Source organism: Eublepharis macularius, chromosome 7, assembly GCF_028583425.1.
Source record: "Eublepharis macularius isolate TG4126 chromosome 7, MPM_Emac_v1.0, whole genome shotgun sequence".
Classification (NCBI taxonomy): Eukaryota; Metazoa; Chordata; class Lepidosauria; order Squamata; family Eublepharidae; genus Eublepharis; species Eublepharis macularius.
This window is the reverse complement of record NC_072796.1, coordinates 94,454,270-94,472,880: the sequence shown is the minus strand read 5'-3', so window position 1 is coordinate 94,472,880 and position 18,611 is coordinate 94,454,270. Positions and strand designations below refer to the sequence as shown.

Sequence of the window (18,611 nt, the reverse complement as noted above, 5' to 3'; positions counted from 1 at the left end):
CAGCCTCTTGGTTTAAACTCTTCAAGTGCAATCATTCTAGAGCATCTTACTTAGTTAGTATTGCAAACTATAATCTTAGAGAAGCCTTCACATCCCTATGCTTCGAAACAATGCCAACCACAGTTTTAGCAGGCCACTACAGTAAAATACCCAAGGACCAGTGCTTCCGTCCCTGTGGAACATCCGCAATTGAGGACTTACCTCATTATATTCTTAACTGCCCGTTGTATGCCCAACCTAGGACTAAATTTCTTTCTGAGATGTTGTCCAATCTTTGTACCTATTCAGATCCCGAGAAGATTGCAGTTTTATTAGCCGACTCTGATGCTAACATATCCTACAAAATGGCTTTATATGCCCTGGCTGCAAAAAAAATACGGGCTAATGCTGTGCTTAAGGGATAACATTAACATTGAACATTGGGGATTTTTACTGTTTTAACTGTGTATACTTTTATTGTCCTATATGAATTTGACAACCGGAAATGGTTTGATGGTTTTATCTAGATTTAAATTTTAATGCTTTGACCATGTCACATTAATTTTATTCAACCTTGTGTTTCTGTTTTTGTTTGTTGTTTGTGACTTGTTCTTATGGCTGAATACAATAAACCTTTCACTATGAGTATAATGTTTTGCATGTAATGTATTTAATTTGGATTTTATTTCTACTTGCAAATGTGGTTTTTAAAAAAAATACTGTGAGTTTAAATGCAGGCCACTGAGGAAAGAAGGAGTGGGGTTGGATGGGTGGATGGAGTATGCTGTGTTGGAACAGTAGCTGTTGCCTAAGGGACGGAGTCAACTGTATTTTCAGTCAGCCTTTGTATATCTGGGAAAAAACATTAATTCTACTTAAGTCAAACAAACTGTGTCTTTCAGAGACAGTATTCATTTTGCCAAGTTCAGTGAAACTGTATGGCACCTGAGAGAGTTAGTCTGTGTGTATCTCTGGGAAAGGCAAACTGTGTTTGTGTGAGCCTGAGTCAACCTTAATAGGTCTCAGAGAAAAGATTCTGGCTAAATCAGGCAAACCACATGGAAGCCTGAGAGCCTAATTCTAAGTTAGACAAACTGTCTCTGCGTCTGTGTCAGTTTGTGTATATCTGAGAGCCTCGCTACAAGTGACATCTTACACGCGAACGGCACTTGATCATTTTCGCAAGTCTTTCTGGGTACTGAAGTCCCTCTCCCACACCCCTTTTCCTTCTGTTCCTTCCCCTCTCTGTTAGAATGGCTGCCTGAAGAGACGGAGAAAGCCTATGACAGCAGCTTTTGCAAATCGTCTTGCTGGGGGGTAGGGGATGCTCTGGAGAAAGCTGACATGTCGGTGAAGCCCTTCCCTCTCTGTTAGAACTGTTAGAATCGCTGCCTTAAAAGTCAGAGAAAGCCTGCTTTTGCAAATCGTTTCTCCAGTCACAAGCCTGCTCTCAATGATCTTTGGGGGCGGGCAGCTGCAACTTTCTCAGCTTTCTCTAGAGCATTCCCCCCCTCACCGAGCAAGACGATTAGCAAAGTTGCAGCTGCCCGCCCCCAAAGATCATTGAGAGCAGGCTTGTGACTGGAGGAACGATTTGGAAAAGCAGGCTTTCTCTGACTTTTAAGGCAGCGATCCTAACAGTTCTAACAGAGAGGGAAGGACACTAGGACTTCACCGACATGTCAGCTTTCTCCAGAGCATCCCCCACCCCCCAGCAAGACGATTTGCAAAAGCTGCTGTCGTAGGCTTTCTACGTCTCTTCAGGCAGCCATTCTAACAGAGAGGGGAAGGAACAGAAGGAAAAGGGGTGTGGGAGAGGGACTTCAGTACCCAGAAAGACTTGCGAAAATGATCAAGTGCCCGTTCGCGTGTAAGATGTCACTTGTAGCGAGGCTCTGAGAGACAGTAATCTATTCAGTACCTGCAAGCTGTGTGGAAAGGCCTGAGTAACTCTTTATTTCTGTGGATGAAAAGAGTTTAGTTTGCTAGTGAAAATCTGTGTAGGAAGTTAAATTGTATGACTGAGTCTGTGAATATAACTTTAAGATGATATAATTATTTTTGAAACCATCAAACTTAAGAACTATTCTGAAACCAATATGCTTATCAAAACTGCAACCATCACACTTATGTTCTTATAAATAAATTCTACTTTTGTTTAAGCAAGAAAGATCCCTTTTTCCGTCACAACTACCCTCACACGCTTACTGTCAAAGTACCATCTATAACAAGCCTTCCTATATTACCAGTTAAACTGATGAGGTCTAAGACAAAAGCCTTTGGTGGCAGCAGAAACCTTTTGAGGGAGTCAAGAAGGCAGCATATATATGGTCATATAAACAAAAAAGGGAAGGCGTTCTCAAGGAACAAGCTTGGGTAAAGTAGAGAACACCTGAAGTTCTGTATGAATGGAAATATAAAGTGTCAATTGTGATCACAGCCCTCTTGAGGTATAAGTTTAAGGCAAAGTAAGGAGAAGCTGAATTAAAAGTCCAAATGCAAAGGTTTATCAAGTTTTTAAAAGAGTTAAAAGCAAGTACCAAATCATTACAATGAGGCTTTACAAGAACATATTCAACGTGTTTCTCATGTGATGATCTCAAATCCTTACAGCAGACATATAAGGTAGGCCAGCACAACTGTCTCCCACTTTGCAGGAAAGGAACTGAGGGAATAGTGGGGTGTCTAAAGTCATCTACTGAGTTTGTAGCTATGATGAGGGAACTGCACAATCCTTCTGCTTCTTTACTCATTAGGCAGTTGCACTGGTTTCCATGGGGCTTGCTCACTTGCATGCATGCACGCATAGAATTGCAGTGGTTAGAGCCCCAGGATAGATTCTCTGGTTAGGAGTGGGAAGACTGATTTCAAACCCCCACTCTGCCATTATGTTTACTGAGTGACCTTAGACCTAACCTACCTCACAGAGCTGTTGTGATAAACAAGACAAGTGAAGAATTGTATATGATACCTACAATACTTAGAGAAGACAAAATGTACACAATACTTTTTTAAAAAAAAACTCTACATAGACTCTGGAAACAGTCATAAAATAGGCTTTCATTTTATCTGACTTTCACGAAAGTATTAGGCAAAGACATTCAGTTTTCATTTGGCTACTGTGTGTTTTCATGGCCGGGGAGGTGGGGGGGTTGAAGACCTTTGTGTACTAACCTGGTATATTTTCAACATTAATTTAAAAAAAAGGATTACTACCAACACATACACCAAGAAGTTTACTACCTGAAGTGTCTGATTAATAACTAAAACATAAAGGCAACTAATTTTATCCACTTCATTTGAGATTCAAACAGCCTACTTTGTTATATAAATATTGCTCAGATGGAAATCATACTTGAATACATTTCAGAAATATGACCAAGTAGATTAACACAGTACTATAGATGTTATAATTTAACAAAATTATGTATGAATATTTAAGGCCATAAATACAAGAGCATCAACTAGATATAAAATATACAGGCAGCTGTGTGGATCCATTAGATAAATGGAAACAGAATCAGTATCGTTATGACTTTATTAGCACCAAAAACTATAAAGTAATGAGCTAGTTTTTGAGATAAACGTAATTCTTCATGCTCAATTTTAACCAGAGGGAGGATGCCATTACAAGAGAGCACAGTAGAAGCCCCAGCTGTAATGCATTTCATTTTATCCCCCCACCCCCAGTGTAAAGGATGACACTGCAAACTATTTCAGGGTGGGAGTTCAGTGGTATGGCATCTGCATAGCATCCCAGGTTCAATCCCTGGCATCTCCAGTTAAAAGGATCAGTTAGCGGGTATGAAAGACAACCCAAAGAGCCACTGCCAGTCAGAGTTAACAATATTGGCTTTGTAAGACTCAGTATAAGACAGCTTAACGTGTTCATAAAACTTCCTGACAAGAAACACCGACAATCATTCAGTCTAAGGAAGGCATAGCTATATATTTACCAGTTTAACACAAAAGTTTGTGTTTGAACTGCAAGGGTATCATCGTTTTCTGAAAATCTAAAATGATGTAATTCTCTTGTTTGTATTGGCTGAAGTGGCAAAGCAGTTCAAATCAAGTTAAAAGATTTATTTTGAACATATAACTAATAAATTATGGATAACTATCAGGGATATGGCCAAAAATATAGCTGCTGGACTTGACCAAAAAGATCATGGAGGATGTTTCTGATCACCACAAACAGAGCTGGTATAGCCTCTCAGTTAAACATGCCAAAAGGGAGTTAGAGTTTCTACTTGTATAATTTTACTATCTGTAATGTTGAACTAAAATATTTCCCTGGGTATTAACATAAAGAGAGCCAGTGTTGTGTAGTGGTTAGTGTCAGACTAGGATCTGGGAGACCCAGGTTCAAGTCCCCACTCTGCCATGGAAGCTTGCTGGATGACCTTAGACCAGTAGCTCCCTCTCAACATAACTTACCTCACAGGGCTGTTTTGAGGATAAAATGGAGGACACGGAAATGATGTAAGCCACCTTGGGTTCCCATTAGGGAGAAAAGTAGGGTATAAATGAAGTAAATAAACAAATACTACATTTCACTTGAATTACTTTAAAAAACATTTATCAGTCCAAGAGTCTCTCAACACAAATCTGGGGTTTCTCTTTATTAATGTCCCATACTTCTATGCACGTATCCTTGTCTGTCCACTTTTTCCTTCTCTACCATTTTTATGCAAACCAAACCTCCAACAAATATGAAGCAACCTTAATGCTTTGGGATACTGGACAAAGCATTGGATTTAGGAGATCTGTCTTCATATCTCACAGCCACAGACAGCCTGGAGCAACTTACCGGTTCTTAGTTTCTGTTCCTAATCTATAATATGTAAATAGCGACCTATATCATGGATTGATTGCTAGGACAAACAAATGTGCAAACAGCACTTTTTAATATGCAAAGTACAATACCGACCCCTGATTTTTGTTTCCTTTGTAAAGTATTTGGGACAAAAGTTACTAAAATCAACTCTTGGCCATTTAGAGATGGTTTATAAAAATGTCTTAGGAAACAACAGCAAAAGCTTGAGGCAGCTGGGAATTCGTTAGGGCAGTTAGTGAGAGAGAATGTTTCGGAAGCTGCTAAGGAAAAAGCAGATAACAGTTGACTGTTGAGACCTGTTAGTTTATATTATAACCATCCACTGGCATACAAATGTGAGATTATGTGCATCTCTTAACAACTATGTGTGTATGTGTATATATGTGTGTTTTATATCATTCACTCTCTTGAAGCTTCTTGCCTATTAAGAGATGAAGATAACCAAGTAACTTTGTGTGTAGCTAAATTTTTGGTGGCCATGGTAAAAGCACATTGTAACTTTGGCAGTAAACTCTAGGTTTACCTTTTAGTAGTAGTAGTAGTAGTAGTAGTAGTAGTAGTAGTAGTAGTAGTAGTAGTAAAGGTTTAGTGTATTTAGCCATAGGCCATTACAAGTCACGAATAACAAGAATAAAAACAAACACGTTTGAATAAAATTGATGTACCTTTTAGTAGGTGATAGCTTGCTGTATATGATTTTGGTTGTGGAAACAGTAATTAAGAAGAAGAAATATTCACTCTTGTGTTCAACATCTTATAAATAAAAGTTATTCTTTTCCTGTTAGCACCTGGCTGGCTTGAAGTTGTTGGCTGAGGGGAAACAACACATGCACATATTTGGTAAACCTCTGGGAGAGAAGAGAGAGGACCTGGTGAAGATCTGGGTCAGGGCTCTTTACCTAATAAATAAAGGTTAGACAGGTGACATGTTGTAACTGTGCTTAACTGCCTGTGAAGCCCCAAACCTGTAAGATGGAGGTTTATGGTGACTGGCAGTGTGTAACACAGTCACATACCCCTTCATTCATTCACTAGTGCAGGGGTCAGCAATAATTTTACTTGGCACCTAGGCCCAGATGTACCCCAAGCATCCAAGGCACTGGCAGCACTATTGCAGCCAGTGGTTAGTGGATGAGTACAAGAGGAATCCATGAGATACTACCAGTACCACTGTGATTTGGCTTGTACCAAGAACATCTGATCAAGTACAAGCCCTTCCCTCCCATCTACTGGGACATCAATATCCTCACAAGTATATGCTGCATTTTTTTTTGCACTTGCTCTAAAAAAAGTTGCCTACCCATAAACTATATGACTGCCACCACCATAACTAATGCTGCTCCAGGGTTGAGGAAAGTCAATTTCTCCTAAAATATAGATTAATTGAATTATTCATTCCCACCTGGCACTGCTGCTGGGGAAGCTTTGCCTGCCCACTCCTTTCTCCATGGTGTCACTGATGTTTCTGATCCACAGGGAGAAGGCAAAATGCAGGAAAAGTGATGGTGTTTTGCTGCCACCACCATATGGCTGCCACCACCATATCTATTGCTGCTCCAGGGTTAAGGAAAGTCAATTTCTCCTAAAATATAGATTAATTGAATTATTCATTCCCACCTGGCACTGCTGCTGGGGAAGCTTTGCCTGCCCACTCCTTTCTCCATGGTGTCACTGATGTTTCTGATCCACAGGGAGAAGGCAAAATGCAGCAAAAGTGATGGTGTTTTGCTAATTTCACTTCATTTTGACTTGCAACTGTAGGACTCCTCTCTGCAGAGGTAAAGTGGAAGAAAGCCTGGTTAACCCCATATCATCCCCACAGTAAGTGTACATAGCTGGAGGAGGTCATGCTAGTGTCCTACAGCAGTTTCAAGGCAAAACCAAAATGCAGTTGTCCATTTTAATTAATTTTTGCCTTAACAGAAGGCCTCAACATCAGGTCCATGCATTTTTGAACAGGTAAATGAGGGTACATCTAATTGCCAATCTACTAACGAAACTATGTAAAATCCGGGAAGGTATGTTAAGACTAGTAAATTACAGATCATTATGAAGAAGTGCATCCCACCTATCTGAACAGACAGGGCCATCAAGGGGTTGGTCAAAGAGTCCAATTAAGTTAACATTTATTTTGGGATAATTTTATGTATTTATTTTGGGATATTCTTTTTAACAGCTTGACTTTGATTAAGTGAGATAAATGTATACCTGAGCTACCGGGTTAGAAAATTAACTGACCACAGTAAAGGTTCTCACCAAACACTATGGAAACTATAGGCTGATTAAGGCACTTAGACTTTGAGATCACCAGAACTACAGTTCCCAGGAATCCCTGTGGAGATAGAGTAACTTAATAGATGAGATGTGACATTTAGATATACCCTAAATGCTGGTTTGAGATTTTTGTCCTAATCTCTTAATTTTGCTTTAATCACCAAAACTATGTATGTCTCATGCCTTATCTTCTAAGCGAGGACCGCATTGCTGGCTCATAAGTATACCAGGGTTATCCTCACTGTAGGCCAGTGGTCTTCAGCTTCTTCAGAGCGAGGATCTAACTTAAACCCACAGGCATCAGCATGGGATCAACTGTACAGCAAGCATGCAACAAGAAGTCATGTAACACTTCAGTCATATGCCAGGGAGAAAGGGAGTCAGAGTTGAGACTTCATCATGGTCAAAGGCAAGACTTTGGGCAGCATACCAAGACAGCCAGTGACAGGAAACACAATTTGAGACCAGAAAATGTGCCCTAGTAAGGAATAAGCCATAGGTCAAGAGTCAAGGAGGAACCAGTGAGTGACTTCTGGTTGCTTCTTTGCTGCTTCTCTCAATATGTCTGTAAAGAGAACCAGAAAATGCAATACCCTTGCTCTAGCAAGGGTTGCACACTAGCAACTAGATCATTCCAAAAAGCAGCAAAAAATGGCAGCTTTCTATGGACGTGACCTAGCAAATGGGGCTCTGCAACCCATCTGAAAATTCCATCACTGCTGTGCCTATTGCCTAGAAGTATTGGTCAATCACTGTCTCTCAGCCTAACCTACTTCACAGGGCTGTTATGAAAATAAAAACAGGGAAAGGCAACCCAGATGTGCCACTCTGAACTCCTTGAAGAAAAGGCAGGATAAACATGGCAGACCAAGCCTATTCTGGCCTCCAGATGGCGGATTAGAACTAAGACAGCTACTCAGTAGTGCAAAATTAAGCCAACATAGAGCTGGGTACTGTCAACAAAAGGCTGAGATGAAGGTGAACAGTCACTTGCCAATAGCAAATACAACAACATCATGGTCACCAATACTTGTACAATCATGTTGTGTTCCATACGTACATGCTGCTTTCTAAACTCAGTTAGCATCATGCAGTGAGAGGGGAGAGTGGAAATTGTATTTTCTCAGCAAAAAATATTTTCAGCAAATTGCAATATCACCACAACAGCAGTGCTGTCTTGTTGATGGCTATATGGCAGTGTGAACACACAGCTCTGGTGAAGAAGAGGATGCAAGGAATTATGACAAAAGCCTAAAGGCCTTCCACAAATGAACAGCAATGGTGCATTTACTGTGCTATGAAGAGATTGTCTTGGCAACTCAATGCCAGGCAGAGGTCAAGTCTGAAATCAAACAAATCCAGCTTTACTGCACCACACAAGGCGGGGGGGGGGGGAGATTTATGTTCCTGGGATTTGTTTAAAGCTCATGGGACAAAAACCTTTGCTGTACTGTACTGTACAGCACTGTAATGGTATTTAAAAATGCTGAAACAAACAGAATAAACTGGTAGATCACAGTACTTCTTTCAAGTTCATAGCCACATTAAGCGTATTTCTCTGCTGGCTTTAAAGCACCTGATTATATGAATAATGCAGCTAGTGTTTGAGTTGTGAAACTTCTAGTGACTGGAAACTGCTCAAACGTCTGTTAAAAGTAAAAGTAAAATGGGCTGTAAATAAAAGACAAGACAACCACAGAAAACATGGGGGGAATACCACAGAACACTGGTAAACTGTCACAGCGCCAGAAAATATTCATCAAACTTCAGAACATGGAATGGATTAATCAAGTTTCTCTTAAATTATCTATATCTATAGCAAATCTTCGGATACCAGCCTACATAAATGTTATCCACCAGAAATCCTCCTCGAACAATAATGTATACTTTCAGTAAAGCAAAGGAGAAGTGAAAATGTCTCTACGCTTTCAACAATTAGGAAGTGAAACCATCAAGAGGGAATCAGTAGTCCACTTGACAAGGGTGGGGGGTACGAACGACATGTTCCAGCTATCAGAAGCAAGAGCAAAAAGTGGATTAAAACAGCCCCAGAATGCAAGGAGATTGCAGAAGATGATCTGCACATCTCGTGCAATCAATCCCAAATCATACTGATACTGGGAGAAAAAAAAATTATTTATTTACAATATTTTAAAGTCCATCTTCCTTCCAGAACAGTTGGGACCCAAGACTTGTAATAATGTAAGTACAAACAATAAACTATTTTAGATCAATATCATCACTAACATATTCTTAATATAAACACACTCCCCTAAGGAAGGCCGCAGAAGAAGCTTGCGCCCTAGTGGAATGAGCTTTTACTTCCAAAGGACATGGTAATTTAGCATGTAAGTAGCAAGCTTTAACCATCTGAGTGACCCAGCAAGAAATTGACTGAGCTGTAGCAGCTTTTCCCTTCCTGGTCCCATAGTAGCAAACGAATAGTTGTTTGGCACATCTAAACTGCGAGGTACGTTGAAGGTAAAATAAAATAGCCCTTCTCACATCTAAGGAATGTAAGGCCCTTTCACAATTATTAGTAGGGTCAGGAAAAAATATAGGTAGGACAATGTCTTGTGAGGTATGAAATTGAGTAGAGACTTTGGGTCTAAAACGAAGGTCAGGTCTCAGAACTACTTTATTTTGATGGACCTTCAAAAAGGGAGGATCAGATCTTAGAGCTGCCAACTCGCTAACTCTGCGGGCAGATGTAATGGCAATCAAGAAAACCACTTTACAGAACAACCATTTTAATTCACAAGTAGCCAGTGGCTCAAAGGGTGATTTCATAAGCCCCGCTAACACTACTTGCAACGACCATTGAGGAACAATTTCCTTGACTTGTGGGAACATGTTATACAACCCCTTTGAAAAGGATTTTGACAGGCTGTGGGAGAAAACTGTTTTCCCATCTATCTTAGGGTGGAAGGCCGAAATGGCCGCTAGATAAACTTTAACAGAGGAATTAGAAATTCCCCCATCTTTTAGAGACAGTAGGAACTCAAACACAGATGACAAATGGCAATCCCAAACATTCACTCCTTTGTCACTAGCCCAGGACTCAAAACACTTCCATTTAGCAGAGTATGATCTGCGAGTAGTGTCCCTACGGGCATTCAGCAAAATCTCAGCTATTCTGACAGACATTCCTTCCGACCCAGGATGTCCCAAGCAGTGAGGCTCAGTTTGGGTAGGTTGTGATACCAAACCCCTTTGTCGGACAGAAGGTCCGGGTTCAGAGTGAACCAATAACATGACCCCTGTGAAAGCTGCATGACATGTTGGAACCAAGCTTGTCTGGGCCAAAAGGGTACCACTAGAATTATGTGAGGTCCATCTCTCTGAATTTTGCTGACGATTCGAGATAAGTGGGAACAGAGGGAAGGCATAAAATAGGTGCCCTGTCCAGCGAATTTGAAACACGTCTCCTAGGGAATGACGACCTAGGCCTCCCCTGGAGCAAAACTGTGGAGCTTCCTTGTTGTCCTCTGAAGCAAAGAGGTCTATTTCTGGGAACCCCCAGTCCAAAAAGATGGCATTCAGATAGTTGTCTGCTATGGTCCATTCGTAACTGTCGGACCGCATACGACTCAGTTTGTCTGCGATCACATTTGTGGTGCCAGGAATGTGGACTGCATGAATGAACACGTCCCTGTCCATGGCCCATTCCCAAATCCAAATGGCCTCGTCGCAGAGTGCCTTGGAGGTAGTGCCCCCTTGCTTGTTCAGGTAGAACATCGTGGTGCAATTGTCCGTGAGCACCTGAACGGATTTCTGCTGCAGCGTATCTGCAAATGCGATAAGGGCATAACGGACTGCTCTCAATTCTAGCAGGTTAATGTGATCTTCCCTTTCCTGCTCTGACCAAACCCCATGTGCCCTAAGGGACCCACACTGGGCTCCCCATCCTATAGTGGAGGCATCAGTCCAGATTGTGATCTCGGTTTCGATGGACCCAAATGCAATACCTCCAAGGAGATTAGTTTCACTAAGCCACCATCGTACGGAACGAAGAATCCCTCTAGGATCTTGTTCTGAGATTCATGTTCAAAATCATGAACTGAGAGGAACCACAGTTGGAGAGGTCGCATGTACAACCGGGCCATAGGGGTAACTGCTGTAGAAGAGGCCATAAGGCCAAGCAGTCTCTGGATAGCAGTCACCGACTGGAATCTACATCTCGAAAAGAGATTCACCATCCAGCCAATTTTTAATGCACGTTCCCGGGGCAGAAAACCTCTATTTACATCACCATCCAGTTCCATACCGATAAACAGTATTCTCCTGGACGGGGTAAGATTAGATTTTTTGAGGTTAACCAAGAGTCCTAACCGGGAGCAGGTAAGCATCACCTTATTAATTTGGACCAGAAGTGCGTCAGCAGAGGGTGCTGCCAAAAGCCAATCATCAAGATAGGGATATATTGTACAACCTTGTACAACTACAACAGCCATACATTTAGAAAAAACTCGGGGGGCTGTTGACAGTCCAAAAGGGAGTACCTGATAATGGTAGGCCTTACTCTTACAAAGGAACCTAAGGTATTTCCTATGGTCAGGATGGATGGCAATATGGAAGTATGCGTCCCTGAGATCCAGGACGGCGAACCACATGTCCTCGGGCATTAGCTGGAGGACTGTATTCAAGGTAAGCATTCTGAACCGTTTAACGAGAACAAATTTATTCAATTCTCTCAGGTCTAAAACAGGTCGTACACCGCCATCCTTTTTGTCTACAAGGAACATCCTAGAGTAAAAACCCATGGGGGGGTCCTGAGGGAGAACCTCCTGTACTGCTCCCTTCTGCAGAAGCGCTATAACCTCCGTCTGCAACTTATCAGAAGAGGATTGCACTGCAATCAGGAAGAGACAATACCGGGTAAACATCAAACTGAATTTTATAACCAACTGTAACAATGTTGAGCACCCAACTATCATGGGTAATCTCTGCCCATGCTGAGGCAAACTGAGTCAATCTGTTTCCAAACACGACAGATTGTTCAAATTCTAGTCAGAACTGTTTAGGTTGAGTTGCTGACTCTTTGGCATCGGGACCTTGTTGACTGCGACGTGGGCAGTAACTAAGTCTCCTGAGCTGGAAAGAATTCGCAGGGGGCTGGAATTGCCTGTAGGAACCATAACGTGGATACGGTTGGTATCTCTGCTGTCGACCACGATATCCCTGCGAAGAACGATACTGGTATCGATTCTCGGTGAATTGCCTGGTTGGGAGAATCCCGTAGGAACGGGCCGTCAGCCGATCCTTACGTTTTTACGACAGGTACTCATCCGTTCTTGATGAAAATAGAGATTGACCTTCAAAAGGTAGATTCTCCACCTTGTTTCGTGTCTCGACAGGTAATGCAGTTGTGCAGAGCCATAAGTGTCTGCGAAGCACGATCAAAGATGCCAATGTTCTTGCAGATGTGTCAACTGTGTCGCGACCAGCATTAATTTGTTGTCGTGACAGTCGTAAAGCCTCATCCAGTATTACTTTAGCCAATACTTTCTGGTCAGCAGGAAGTTTCTCCATGAAGACCGCCATGCGATTCCACAGAAAAATTTGATAGGCTCCCATGATCGCCGAGTAGTTGGATATTTTGAGTGTCAGGGCAGCAGATGAGTATAATTTCTTGCCCAGTGAATCCAACTTCCTGCTCTCTTTATCGATGGGTACGGCACGGGATCCCTGGCGCTGACGGGCCTGCATCTCCTCTGTAATGAGGGAAGAAGGTGGTGGATGCGCAAAGAGGTACGTACAGATGTCATCTCTAGTTTTATATAGAGCTTCCAGTTTACGAGATGTAGGGTAAATGGAGGCTGGCTTTTCACAGATCGTGGTAATGATTTCTACTAATCCCTCAGTGAACGGGAATGCAGTGGTGGGAGGATTCCCAGACTGGACATATTGTAGTATTTTATCCTTCGGTTTCGGATCTACAGCTGAAATCTCAATGTCCAAGAAGCGGGCCATTCGAACCATCTGCTCTGTGTAGAGCCGGTAGTCTTCTGACGGGGAAATACGACCAGTCCCAATAATCATGTCCTCAGGTGATGGGTCAGAAGGAGGACTAGGGCTTGGATCTTGGTGAGGTCCAGGCTGTTGTTAAGTTGAACCCCGTCCGGGAGAACCATAGCGGGAGAACTCACTCCGAGTGTCACCCCAATACTCTCTGCCAAGAGACGGGGAATAGGATCGGTGAGACCTTGCATAGAAGGAGCCTTCTCATTCATAATCTCTCCTCAACAATTGATAAGGTAGATTCTCTCTACCAGTATAGTCACCAGCAGACCACCTATGGGCCACAAGAGGTGGAGCGTCGGGCAGGTCACCGTCATCAGCAGAGGAATGGCACGATGGAGAAGACAGTTGCGGAGAAGGGGTCTTGGGCTTCTCCCAGAACACCTCGTCAGTTTGGACCGAAGTCGATTGCCTGGGCTTCGACTTTTTAGCCTTCTTCCCACCCTGGAAGGCTAAGTCACAGTCAGTGCCTTGACTCTGGTCCACCGGATCCGGTGTTGCTAAGTTAGGCAACGGATCCGAAGCTTTAGACTCCGACACGGCACTATTCTTCGAGCCGAGGTTAGGGCAAGTCGACTCCTGAACGGCGGCGTCAGGTCCGATGCCAGATCCGATGACTTCGGAAGCGAGCCAGTCGGGATGCTCAGATCCGATGAAGTTCTCTGCACCTTCGGAGTCGGCGTAGAGGGCGGTTCCGACCTTGCCAGAGACTTGGAATGGTGTCGTCGCTTCCGAGTTGGATCCGACTTCGGAGGATGTTTGCGATCCGAAGAGGAGCCCGAGGCATCTTTCGGATCCAAGGTCGGAGTCGGAGTTCGTCGGAACCAATCCGGGAAGCGGGACCGAGAGGTGGAAGCGGAGCTACGAACAGACTTCTCAACCACTGAGGGAGGTTCAACTGTCCCGTTCACTGGTGGTGGTCCCTGAGGGGCATCCATGGCTCCCGAAGCCCGCATAGCCCTTCTCCAAAGTAGGGCATTCAATCTATTCGCCCTCTCAGCCCTGGCCTTAGGCGTGAAGCGTTGACAATGCTCACACTTTTTGACAATGTGTCCTTCACCCAAGCACTCGAGACAGACGGAATGGCCATCCGTTCTCGTCATCTTCGTCGAACAGGTCGAACAGCGCTTAAACAGCACTTTCTCAGCCATCCTTGGAAAAAAACGAGCGATCTCTTCACAAAATGGCGTTTCTTCACAGCGGACAGCTAGATCTTCACCGGTCGGCGGCAAAGAAGAAACTGAGGGTGAAGGGGGCGACGTCACCCAATGTTGCTCGGGCAGGAAAAGCCGCGCAGGTGCATTGGGCAGATGGGCGCCCCCTAGTGGACGTTTGCTAGAAAAGAAAAATCCGGTCGGCAGGCCTGTGCAGGCGCAGTCCCATGTGGGACTGCACAGAAGAAGGACAGTGAACGTATTGTGTTAGTGAAGACCTGTGTGGAAAACTACTTTGTGTGACTGAGTCTGTGAAAATACCTATAAGAAGAAATAATTATATTTGAAACTGTCAAGCTTAACTATTCTGAAACCATTATGTGCACCAAAACTCTGCAACCATCATGCTTATATACCTATAAATGAATTCTACTTCTGTTTATGAAAAAACATCTTTTTACCTCACAGCCAGCCTCACGTGCTGACCTTTCTGTTAAACTACCATTTATAACAAAGCTTTCCTGTATTACTAGTTAAGCATAAGAGATATAAGGCAAAAAGACAGCAGCAATATATAGGTCTCAGAAACACAAAAAAGGAAGATGTTCTCGAGGTACAAGCCTCAGTAAAGTAGAGAATACCTAAAAAAAAAAATTTTTTTTTTTAAAGTAGAGAATACCTGAAGCTCTGTGTGAATGGAAATCTAAGGAGCACTGAGTGGGACCCGGCCCTCCTGAGGTATAAGTTTAAGGTAAAATAAGGAGGAGCTGAACTAAAGGTCTAGAGGCAAAGGTTTTTAAAGGTTTAAGGTTAAAACGCACAGCAAATCATTAGAGGGTGGCATCAAAATTAAGTAAACTGTTACAAGGGAGTCAAACAGATCCATGAAGGAGAGAATGGCTAATTAGCCATGATGACTGAAGCCTCCATCTAAAGAGGCAGCAAACCTCTAAGGCAGCTGCAGGAGAGAGCTCGTCCTCCATGCCTTGTTTGTTTGGTCCTGTGCAGCAGCTGGTTGACTGCTACATGAAACAGTATGCTGGACTAGATGGACCACTGGTCTGATCCAGTTGGGCTTACTTATGTTCTTAACATTCACTCCATCAATACCATTCTGAATTCCAAAAGCACTGTGGACAAAATCTCTTGCTTTAACTAATTACCATCAGAAAATACTGCTAACAAATATGCTGTGAGCTTGTTTTAAACATTAAACTATTGCATTTAAAGCATTTTGGATCTCTCAAAGCTAGACATCACCCTTTGAAGGGGAGTCAACACAAGCTTATCAGCATCCATACAGAAATATCAGTTTATAAAATCCTGGTTTTGAGGCATGGTTGTCCTGCCAATATTACATTCAATAGTCATTCATTGATTCATGATTTTTTAAAAAAACTTCAAAGAGAAACAGATGGGCACTCTTAATTATAAAACATTAACCAAAACATTGAGCTAGCTGCACTGAAACAAATGCTGCTTATTACATAGGTGGATGAGATTTTCCCTTACTGTATGCTTTTTAAGCTATTCATTTTTCAACTGTGCTTTCTTATGCCTAAGCAAATATTAGAGAACATCTAATCTGTGCTCTAAAACATTTGTTTTTGTCATTTTGTTGTTTGTACAGCCCACACTTATCCCATGAAAATCATTTTGTTACAAAATTGGAAGACCATAAAAGACAAATGACCTTAGATCATGAGATGAACACTACTCGTGAATTTAACAGTCACAAGTGCCCGTTAGGAACATCATTAGAGGGGCCTTTTCTCTGGGTTCACACCACAGTGTCCCTGTAACTATCTTTCTGAAGACACAGAAAAGGATTTTATTTAGGAGCTGGCAATGAATGTGGTCAAAACAAACAGTGGAAAATTAAAGTGAACCATAAATGATAAAAGTATGGCAAGGGTTAAAATTGCATAAGGTATTCAGGTAACTAGAGGGTCTTTGAGACAAATATCTTTAGGTGTTACTTAAAAACAGTTGCTAATCTATTACTATTATTACTGTTGTTGTTATATTTCTAATCTACTCTTCCCGCAAACGGGCTCAGAGCAGAATACAGCATATATAAAAAAGATAAACATATTAGTTTAAAACCAGATATAAATAAATACAACAATATAATTTCTAAAAGACAACACCACACATATTGTATGACCCAAACAGCAATCCATGGGGCTGGATGGCCAACTACTAGATGTTAACAGAACAAGGGGCAAGCTCCCCCGCAATGGCAGGAGGCCAGTTTCATGGCCCACCCGCCTCAACCATCATATGCCTGGTGGAACATCTCTGTCTTACAGGCCCAGTGGAAAGACAACAATTCCTGCTGAGCCCAGATCTCCATAGACAGAGCATTCCACCAGACAGGAGCCTGGTTGAGGTAAGGCAGACCTCTTTGGGGCCAGGGACCACCAAGAGATTTTGTCCACTGAACAGAGTGTCTTTGGGGAACATAGGGTGAGAGGCAGGCCCATAAATATGCTGGCCCCAGTCCGCTAAGAGCTTTGAAGGTTAAGACCAAATCCTTGAACCTGACCCAGAATGGAAGATTTAAGTCTCACTTACCGTGAAGCTTCCTTTCTCGGTGGTCTGGGAGTGGGTCATTCCGTACCAATGGGAAGCGACTCCTCTCCAGTGCAGGGTCAGTCAACTGAACGATCTCGGAAGGGGAGGGGCTTCCTCGGCTCTTCAATTCTTTTCCAAGCCTCGAACTTCTGTGAGCCTTCGTACTAGTAAATACTTCCCCTTCCACATTTCTGTGTATAACTACGTACTAGGAATAACAAACTCAACAACCAACTTTAGTAATATTAGTCAACATTAACTATATACACCTTCTGGTTCCCCGTGAGAACCCCAGTGAAGTCTTTTCCTTGTATACCAACTCCAGCACACTCTCCATCTCTGTTGGGTGGGTTGGAATGACCCACTCCCAGACCACCGAGAAAGGAAGCTTCACGGTAAGTGAGACTTAAATCTTCCATTCTCCGGTGGTCTATTGGGAGTGGGTCATTCCGTACCAATGGGACATATAAAAGCAGTGTGTCCCAGAGTGGGTTACTAAAGAATACAGATTTAGAGAGTGTGCTGGAGCACTCGTCTCCCAAAGGCAGCCTCAGCTGAGGCTATCTTATCTATTTTATAATGTCTAGTGAAGGAGTGAACTGATCTCCAGGTCGCAGCCTTACAAATCATCTCCAGTGAAGGAGTGGACTGGTAAACGGCCGAGGTGGCTGCTCCCCTTAGAGAATGTGCAGTAATTCCCTCTGGTGGAGTTAACTCCCCAGCCTTATAGGCCAATACAATACACTCCCTAATCCATCTGCTTAAGGTGGAATTTGAAACTTGTGACCCCAGAGAAGATTGTCTAAAGGACACGAACATAGATTCACCTTTCCTAAAAGTACTTGTTCTATCTATATAGAAGCTGAGGGCACGTCGGACATCTAAACAGTGCCACTCTCTCTCTATCCTGTGTTTAGGGTCAGTACAAAAGGATGGCAAATTAATATCTGTACCTCTGTGAAAGGTAGAATTGATCTTAAGTATGAAAGTGGGATCTGGCTGTAAGACCACCCTGTCATTGTGAAAAATGCACAATTCCTTATCCACCAATAAGGCATTTAGCTCCGAGACTCTCCTAGCTGAGGTAATCCCCACCAAGAACAGTGTTTTTAACGTTAATTCCCTTAAAGGGCAGGTTGCAATAGGCTCAAAGGGCTTTCTTATTAATGCCCTAAGCACTAAATTCAGGTTCCAAGTGGAAAATCTATGAACTGGAGGTGGATTGAAAAGAGCTGTACCCCTCAAGAACCTCTTAATATGAGGGTGTTGTGCTAAGGATTTCCCTTTCTTACAACCTCCTATTGCAGAAATGGCCGCCATTTGCCTTTTTAAGGTACTTGTGCTCAAACCCTTTCTCAGGCCTTCTTGTAGAAAAAGGAGAACCTCATGTATCGAAATTGGTAGAGTCCTTCTGCCTGCTAGAACACCACTCGTGGTACACTTGCCACGTAGCATTGTAACTCCTACTCATCGATTTCTTTCTTGACGCTAACATGGTTGACACCACCTCCTCAGAGTAGCCTAGATGACAAAGTTGGCTGTGTTCAATTTCCAAGCAGTCAATTGAAACATGTCTGGTCGTGGATGAACCAGCGGGCCTTGCGTCAGGAGATCCCCTCTGCAGGGAAGATGCCAAGGATCCGCTACCGAGAGGTTCCTCAGTTCCTGGAACCAAGTCCTCCTGGGCCAGTGCGGAGCAATCAGAATCACTTCCGCCCTTTGTTCTATTACTTTCTGCAGCACTCTGTGTAACACTTGAATCGGAGGAA

The 18,611-nt window shown here is 42.9% G+C and overlaps 1 protein-coding gene across 8 annotated transcripts in view; it reads right to left on the bottom strand.

Annotated features, from left to right (window-relative positions):
• SGK3 (serum/glucocorticoid regulated kinase family member 3) overlaps window positions 1-18,611 on the bottom strand; it is a 109,470-nt gene that overhangs the window by 71,183 nt on the left and 19,676 nt on the right. The window contains exon 1 of one of the 8 annotated variants that reach the window (XM_054985457.1): window positions 6,219-6,305. The exons of 6 other annotated variants lie outside the window; for them this stretch is intronic. The gene's annotated coding sequence lies outside the window, so the exon portion shown is untranslated. Of the gene's footprint in view, window positions 1-5,604; window positions 5,681-6,218; window positions 6,306-18,611 lie in introns of those variants that run through there. One more of the 8 variants, XM_054985460.1, reaches the window with a different exon arrangement.